Here is an 8,777-nt window from a genome sequence, read left to right as displayed (position 1 = left end):
TTCATCAAGAATATTATCAAGTCATTTATAGTTTAGATATATTATGAAATGGTATGCATGCCTGTCAACTTTCGATGAAAAGAAAGTTTGTCTTTTAAAAACGAATGCAATGTTTGTAAAATGTATCATATAGAGGTCAAGTACCTCACGATGTAACCAAATGTAATGTATTCGTCCAGATGGATTTGGACGGGTCACTACAACCCGCACTTGTTCAACAATAGGAGATGCAGTCTTTGCATTATAACCAATAGGCACAGACAAGTACGGGCTCGTATTTTTTTGCTCGTCTACACGAACTTCCTCATCTTCATCATCAGAGGATTCATTATGAATATTCACTCTATCATGAACTTCATCATTTAAATCGAATGTTTTAGGGTTTTGCATGTGTAGCTTATCTACTTTTTGAATGGACTAATCAATACTAATTGTCTTGCTCCCTTTAACAGATTCTTCAGAATGAATTGATTGATTATCAAGTTCATCCTCCTTATTCGTAGCATCTGAAATCTCACCCCCAATAAGACGATTACGTAAAACCCTAGTTGTCGTGGATGACGTAGCCGGAACTTTCTTTTTCTTTTTGCCCCCGAGTTCTTCCCTATGGATGGGAAGCACAATCAAACAACCACAGGACTGATGATTGAACAGAAAAAAATCTTGACGACCAGTCGCCAATAATTGCACGCGAAAGTTACAATCGAAAAGATTCATCATTACAAAAATATCATTTATATGATAATTATGCCACACCATTTTTAACAAATGTCATTTTTAAATAAGTTTTTAACCATCATTTTTGAATATGGTAGTATTTAGCTGTTTATTATTTATTAGATAATTAATTTGGTAATGCAAAAAAAAAAAAAAAAAAAGGATATTATCCCAACTACCAATGTGTGGGCTTAAGTAATTAACCAATATTTATTTTAAGTTCTGTTTACTTTTCACTTAATGATTTGTTTCTGTGCAGCTATTAATTCGGTAAGTACAATTGTTATTTATTTTTCACTTAATCTATTATTTAAAATGAAAATTGGTCTGTTTCCAGAAGACATAGAATCAGTCACCCTTTCTCATTAAGAGTTAAATGGATACATGACTTAATACTGAAAAAAAATAAACAGCCTCGTAGTGTTTATTTATATATTTGGATAACACCAAATTCAATAACATTGTAGTATAAATAATTACTAGTTTAAGGCCCGCAAATTCGCAGGAGGTTTTTAAGGGTCAAATCGAATTTTTATTTGTTTCATTAATAGGATTTTATATTTTTTAAGGGTTAAATCGAATTTTTATTTGTTTCATTAATAGAAGTTTTTATAGTATTTTACAGGTTGATTAAAAAATAAAATAATATTAAAATAATGGGGTATGAATATTATTTACAACTGATACACTTTGACATGTGTAAATAATAACTTGATCCATATTTAACCATATAAACAATTAGCATTAGATGGTTGAGGAAAAGGGTCCAACAATTTTTTATTAAAAAATAAAGTTTCTAAACTACTGGTCAAGAAGGATCAAAATGGAGTATTTAACATACCTTACCCTACATTTCTCTATCGATATTGCGAATGCCATAAAGAAGATAAGGTCAAAAAAGGACTCCGTATTTAACATAGCTTCTCTTACATTTCCCTTTCTATATCGCGAAGGCCATAAAAAAAATAGCCTAAGGCTGCAAATAATCTATCCCCTGAAGAAAAAAAAATTGTGTGTGGAGATTACGGTAACTACTAACATTTTAAGATTTCTATCTATTATAGATCAATTTGTTTGTAGTGTATGATGATTATATTTTTATTATTTTACTACTCATATGTAACATCCCAAATATTTAAGGTATTATTTTATGTAAATTTTAATTGCTAAGAAATTATATGGTAAAGGTTGTTTTATGTTAAATGGATAAAAGTTAAGTTTATTGGTTAAGTTAAGAAGGACTAATGGTGCAAAGTTAGAATTAAGGACTTCCCTAACTATAGATGTGATGGGGAGGGTTGAAATTGCTAATAGACCAAAGTTATATTAAATAAAAGAAATTAGAAATGCTGGAAATTGAATTTATTCACAAAAAAATAAAGAAACCTCCTGGTTGTATGTGTGTGTGTCGACTTGGAGGAGGAAGAAGAAGGAGATCACCAATTGATGAAATTAAACTCATGCAAGCTTGAATTTAGTGAAATCTAACACACCTTAATCACTCTAGCAAGCTTTAATCTTCCAATTTCACTCTTTTGGTGCACAATTAGGGTTCTTAAACTCTAAAAGACAAGGTATGGATTTTGTGTCTAGGTATTGCTTGTATTGTGTGTTAATGATGAGATTATGCTTAAGAAAGTTGCTATTTGTTAAATTGTGCACATTTGAATAAATTAGAATGGAATTGTTGATGATTTTGGAAGTAATTACATGTATGAACTTGCATTATAGATTTATGGCATGATTATGGTGAGATTGATGATGTTCTAGTTAGATTTCTAGTCATGCACACCAAGTGTTTGTTAAAATGTCTCAATGAGAAGTTTATGTGTTCTAGCTAGAAATTGTGATGAAGGATGTTCATGTATGAACTATGGTTATTGTTGAAGGTTATAGAAATTGATTATTTGATAATTTAAGGGTGTTAGTAATGAAATTGGATTGTATGCACATTTCTTAAATAATGAAAGGATTAAAGGAAAAGTTGCATGTATTGCTAAGAAATGAACTAGTAAATGTACTTGATTAAAGTTATGAAGTTTAATTGGTAATATTCTTGTTTTAGAAAAGATGAGATCAAGGCTAGAATGTATGTATGTTGTGATTAGGGGGTTAAGTAAATGTGAAAGTATCTGATAGTGTATTAATACATGAAAGTTGTGATTTTCGATTGAGTGATGATTAATGAGATTAGCTCATGTATAGGTGCTAATCAAGGAAAAGAGGTTACAAGTGATCAAGGAAATTCAATTAAGCAAGGTGAGTTCATAGGGGGTAATATGGGCGGGTCAAGAGTGGCTTAGTGTTCTCGGATTGCATCCGTGCAAGAGAGAAACGACTAAGTGCACTAGTTATGTAGCTTAGATAGAACTATTGGGTTAACCTAATAGTTGTATCTATGGTTGATGTTTAGCTTAGGCAAGGTTATTACATTGCTAGTAATCTTGCCTATGGTTTGTGTTAGCTTAGACACATTAAGTGTCTATGTATGAGATGATGATAGCTTAGGCATATTTAGTATGTCTATGGTTAGCTTAGGCATGATTACTAGGTTCGGCCTAGTAAGTCATGTCTATGGTATGAATGAATTGGATCCGAATGTATGCAAGCAACCAATGGGTTGAAGGATAAGTGTTATGATTTATGCCCACATGTTTTGTGTTTTGTGTTTTATTACTTTCCTATAACTCACTAAGTGCAAAAGCTTACCCCTATGATGTTTTATGTTTTAGGTGCTAAGGTCCATCGTGAAGGTAAGGAGCCCGTGTAAAGCGCTAGAGGAGCATTGGCATAGCGTAAGTGGTATTGCAAGTCCCTTTTTGTGATCACGCTCTACGGTTACCGCTTATTAAACGCCAAGGGCTTTGAATGAGTCATGTTTGTTATTGTTGAACTTGGGACCAAATGATGGTTTTGATTCATGAAAACACGTTTTGTTGTCTAAATGTTGTTTATAGATGGTTCACGATGTTAGAAACTGATTTCTGATGTTTGTGTATGAATTATGCAGTTTTAAATATGTTTGAGTATGATGAAAAGTGAAAAAGTTTGGTTTAAGTGAAATGTTGCAGATCAGCCCCCGGATTAGTGTTATGTCGCGCCGCGGCCAAGGGCTCCGCGCCGCGGCATATAACTGATGTTGGGAACAGAAGCAAGGCTAAGAAGTATAAATTTTCCTGTGTATTGTCGCGCCGCGACAAGGCTGGCCGCGCCGCGGCATAAGCCTTGTCCAGGCAGTAACCTTGTTTTTCAAAAAAAAAATTTACTCGATTCAAGGCGTTAAAAGTTGGTATCAGAGCTGTGGTTTAAGGGACTTGGATAACCCACGATAGGGATTATCTAGGCTTAAACCATTGTTGCGAAAGGATAAGCGGTTTAGGACTTGCATAAGTGTTAAAGTCGTATAGTTGTGCCATGCTCCATAGGGTAGAGTCATTGACAAGACCCATAGTATAATGAATAAGATTACGAATTGGTTTATGTAAGGAGTTTGATACTCGCTAGCCATGATGTCGTGGTAGACTAGATGTGTAATGAAATGGTGTAATAACAACAGGCCATTGCTATTACTTCATTTTAGTACACATGGACGTCTACTATGGTCATGGTGAATCGAGTTAGGAATTCTTTCGGATTGTTTGGTTTTGATGAATAATGGTGTTACCGGTATTTGAACTAATGGGTTGAATGTAATTTTCAGAATGGCTATTGTATCGCCAAACCGAGGTCAAGATGAGGATGATGAGTACGTCCGCACCCCATCCACGGAGTCTATAGAAGACTCTCAAAACGAATCGGAAGAAGTTAACATGCCAAATGACATTTCGGGGCAAATAGGGCAAGCCTTGATACGTTATACCCCAACCTTGTTAGAAAAGATCAAGACGTTGATCAATGATCAATTAGATGAGAAGTTAAAGACTTTTGTTGCCAATAACCCTACCTTAAGAGGTGAAGGGGGAAGTGGGGTAAGGCAAGAAGAGGTAGAAGCCCCTAAAAGAAAGGATGATCGTTTTGAATATAAGAACTTTGCAAATTGCCATCCCCCTGAGTTTCATGGTAAGGTTGACCCTATTGTTAGTCAAAGATGGATTGATGAGATTGAAGAAACTTTTATGCTATGTGAATGCCCCGAGCATTTAAAGGTAATTTACGCGGCACATCAAATGAAGGGTAGTGGTTATGAGTGGTGGAATTTTATAGTTAAGTCTCATGGGCGAGACGTGGCTACAAGTTTCTCATGGGACAAGTTCCGTTAAATGTTTATGACTCAATTTGCTCCACCCGCTGAGGTTAGTAGGTTGAAATCCGAGTTTATGAATATAGAGCATGGAAGTAAGTCGGTGACCGAGTTTAATGCCGAGTTCAATGATAAGTCTCGATTTTGTCCGGACTTTGTGTCAAGTCCCAAGTTGATGATGGATCATTATCATGAAAAGTTGAATCCCGAGATAAGTGAGTTTATTGACAAGAGCACGTATAATACTTTGGCCGAAATGATGAATAGAGCACTTGTTAGAGAACACGAACTTAGGAAGAAGGCGGCGTTTAAGCGAAAGTTAGATCAAGACTCCAAGGCAATGCAAAATGTTAGTCCGAAGAAGGGTAAGTTTGGTTCCGAATCCCTGCACAAGTCAAAAGGGGGTTTTGTGTCGGGTAAGAGCGGTGGGAAAGAAGCCAAGTTGTGTACTAGATGTGGTAAAAATCATACGGGTGAATGTAAAGCGGGTACCTCCGATTGTTACTCTTGTGGAAAGCCGGGACATAGGGCCGCCGAATGTCCTAAGAAAGGTAAGCAATGTTATTATTGTTTTGAGAAAGGTCACTTTCAAGCCGAATGTCCGGAATACAAGAAGGATTTAGCTAGTGGTAGTGTTAAGAAAGAGGTTAAGACGGAACCGAAGACTAGTGATAGCCGACCAAGGGCCCGAGCTCATCAGATTACCGCACTCGAAGCGAAGGAGTCCCAAAATGTGGTGTCAGGTACCTTTATTGTAAACTCTTTACCTGCGCATGTTTTGTTTGATTCCGGTGCTACGCGGTCGTTCGTATCATATTCTTTTTGTAAGCATTTTAATATGACCCCTAGTATGTTAGAACACCCATTCGAGGTTGAAATAGCGGATAATAAGACTGTGATGGTGTATAGTATCATTAAAGGATGTGAAATTATTTTGGATGATGAAAAGTTTGTCATTGATTTAATACCCATGCATATGGGGGAATTTCAAGTAATTGTGGGCAAGGATTGGCTAGATGACAATGAAGGGATAATTTTGTGTCGTAAGAAAATTGTGTTAGTTCAATCACCTAGTGGAAAGGTTATATGGATTTATGGGGAACGAGCTAGGCGTGCTATCCCTATATGCACGTATGCTAAGGCTAAAAGGTTTTTGTCTCATGGGTGTTGTGCGTTTTTGGCACATGTTGTTGATAATTCGAGAAAGATTGTTGAATTAGATGATGTACCAATAGTTAACGAGTTTCCGGATGTGTTTCCAAGTGAATTGCCCGGTGTACCTCCCGAGCGTGAGGTAGAATTTAGAATAGATTTGATACCCGGGGCCACGCCAATTGCCAAAGCTCCATATCGATTAGCCCCATCGGAAATGAGAGAAATGATGACTCAATTGCAAGATTTGATAGATAAAAGTTTTATACGTCCTAGTAGTTCACCATGGGGAGCTCTGGTTTTATTTGTGAAAAAGAAGGATGGGACTATGAGAATGTGTATTGATTATCGAGAATTGAATAAAGTCACTATTAAGAATAAGTATCTGTTGCCAAGGATAGATGATTTGTTCGACCAATTACAAGGTGCAAGTTTCTTTTCAAAGATAGATTTAAGGTCGGGTTACCATCAATTGAAAGTGAGGGAAGAAGATGTCCCTAAAACGGCTTTTCGAACGAGGTATGGTCATTATGAGTTTGTGGTTATGCCGTTTGGATTAACAAATGCTCCGGCCGCATTTATGGATTTGATGAATAGGGTTTGTCGACCGATGCTTGATAGGTTTGTAATTGTATTTATAGATGATATCTTGGTATATTCTAAGAGTGAAGAGGAACATGCGGTGCATTTAAGACAAGTGTTAGAGACTTTAAGAAGAGAAAGATTGTTTGCTAAGTTCTCTAAGTGTGAATTTTGGCTTCGTGAAGTTCAATTTTTGGGCCATGTCATTAATAAGAAGGGTATTTGTGTTGATCCGGTAAAGATAGAGGCAATTATGAGATGGGAACCACCTACTAATCCTACCGAGGTTAGGAGTTTTCTAGGTTTAGCGGGGTATTATCGACGGTTTATACAAGATTTCTCTAGAATAGCCACCCCACTCACCAAGTTGACTCGTAAAAGTGTGCCATGGAGATGGGAAGAAAAGCAAGAACAAGCGTTTCAACTCCTTAAGGAGAAGCTTGTTCAAGCTCCCATATTGGTTTTACCGGAAGGGAATGAGAACATGACGGTTTATTGTGATGCTTCTAAGAAAGGCTTAGGGTGTGTATTGATGCAAAATGGAAAGGTCATAGCTTATGCTTCCCGGCAATTGAAGGAACACGAGAAACGTTACCCTACGCATGATTTAGAATTGACGGCCGTAGTTTTTGCTTTAAAGATTTGGCGTCATTATCTTTATGGTGTTAAGTTTTCCATTTATACCGATCATAAGAACTTAAAGTATTTGTTTGATCAAAGGGATTTGAATGATAGGCAAAGGAGAGGTCTCTATTTGGTGAAAGATTATGATTGTGAGATTTTATATCATCCCGGAAAAGCGAATGTGGTGGCGGATGCTCTTAGTAGGAAGTCGAGTCATCAACCGATTAAGATAACAAGTTTGGCTATGGTAATATCGCCTCGAATATTTGATGATATTCATGTTGCACAAGGTGAAGCGTTATCGCCCGAAAACGTGAGAAAAGAAAGGATCAAGGGGCAAGTTGATAATTTTGTGGTAGATTCCCGTGGTTTAAGGCTTAGATATGGGAGGATTTGGGTACCTTTGCAAAGTGGCGTTAGAAGTGAGCTCCTAGACTTAGCTCACAAGTCTAAGTATTCGATTCACCCCGGTGCTACGAAAATGTATAGAGATTTAAGGAAAGACTATTGGTGGCCGGGAATGAAGAGGGATATAGTTAAGTATGTACACAAGTGTCTTACTTGTCTTCAAGTGAAAGCCGATCATCAAATGCCTTACGGTAAGATGCAACCTTTAGAGGTACCGGTTTGGAAATGGGAGCATATTACAATGGATTTAGTGACTAAGTTGCCTAAGACCCCTAGACAACACGATGCAATTTGGGTTATTGTTGATAGATTGACTAAGAGTGCATTATTTTTGGCAATAAGGGAAGCTTCTTCATCGGAAGCAATGTCTAAGTTGTATATGAAGGAAGTTGTTGCAAGGCATGGAGTACCGGTTTCCATAGTTTCGGATCGAGACACTCGATTTACATCTCGATATTGGAGAAAGTTTCAAGAGGAAATGGGTACTAAGTTACATATAAGTACCGCGTTTCACCCACAAACGGATGGTCAAAGTGAACGGACTATACAAACTCTCGAGGATATGTTAAGAGCATGCGTCATCGATTTTGGTGGTAGTTGGGATACTCACTTACCTTTAGTTGAATTTTCGTACAACAATAGTTATCATTCTACAATCGGAATGGCGCCTTATGAGATGTTGTATGGAAGGAGGTGTAGAACCCCGATATGTTGGGGCGAAGTAGGTCAACGGGAATTAGGAAGCACGGAAATAGTACAACAAACCACCGAGATGATTGACCAAATTCGTGAAAGAATGAAGGCGGCGCAAGATCGACAAAAGTCTTATGTTGATAAAAGGAGAAAACCGATAGAATTTCAAGTAGGTGATAAAGTGATGTTAAAAGTTTCTCCATGGAAAGGCATCATTCGTTTTAGAAAGAGGGGAAAATTGGGTCCAAGGTTCGTGGGACCATTTGAGATAGTGGCGAAAGTTGGGAAGGTAGCCTACCGTTTGGCTTTACCCGATGAATTGAGTAATATTCACGACACGTTTCACGTGTCACAATTGAGA

Source organism: Rutidosis leptorrhynchoides, chromosome 8, assembly GCF_046630445.1.
Source record: "Rutidosis leptorrhynchoides isolate AG116_Rl617_1_P2 chromosome 8, CSIRO_AGI_Rlap_v1, whole genome shotgun sequence".
Classification (NCBI taxonomy): Eukaryota; Viridiplantae; Streptophyta; class Magnoliopsida; order Asterales; family Asteraceae; genus Rutidosis; species Rutidosis leptorrhynchoides.
The sequence above is the reverse complement of the archived record's forward strand: the minus strand, read 5'-3'. Positions refer to the sequence as shown.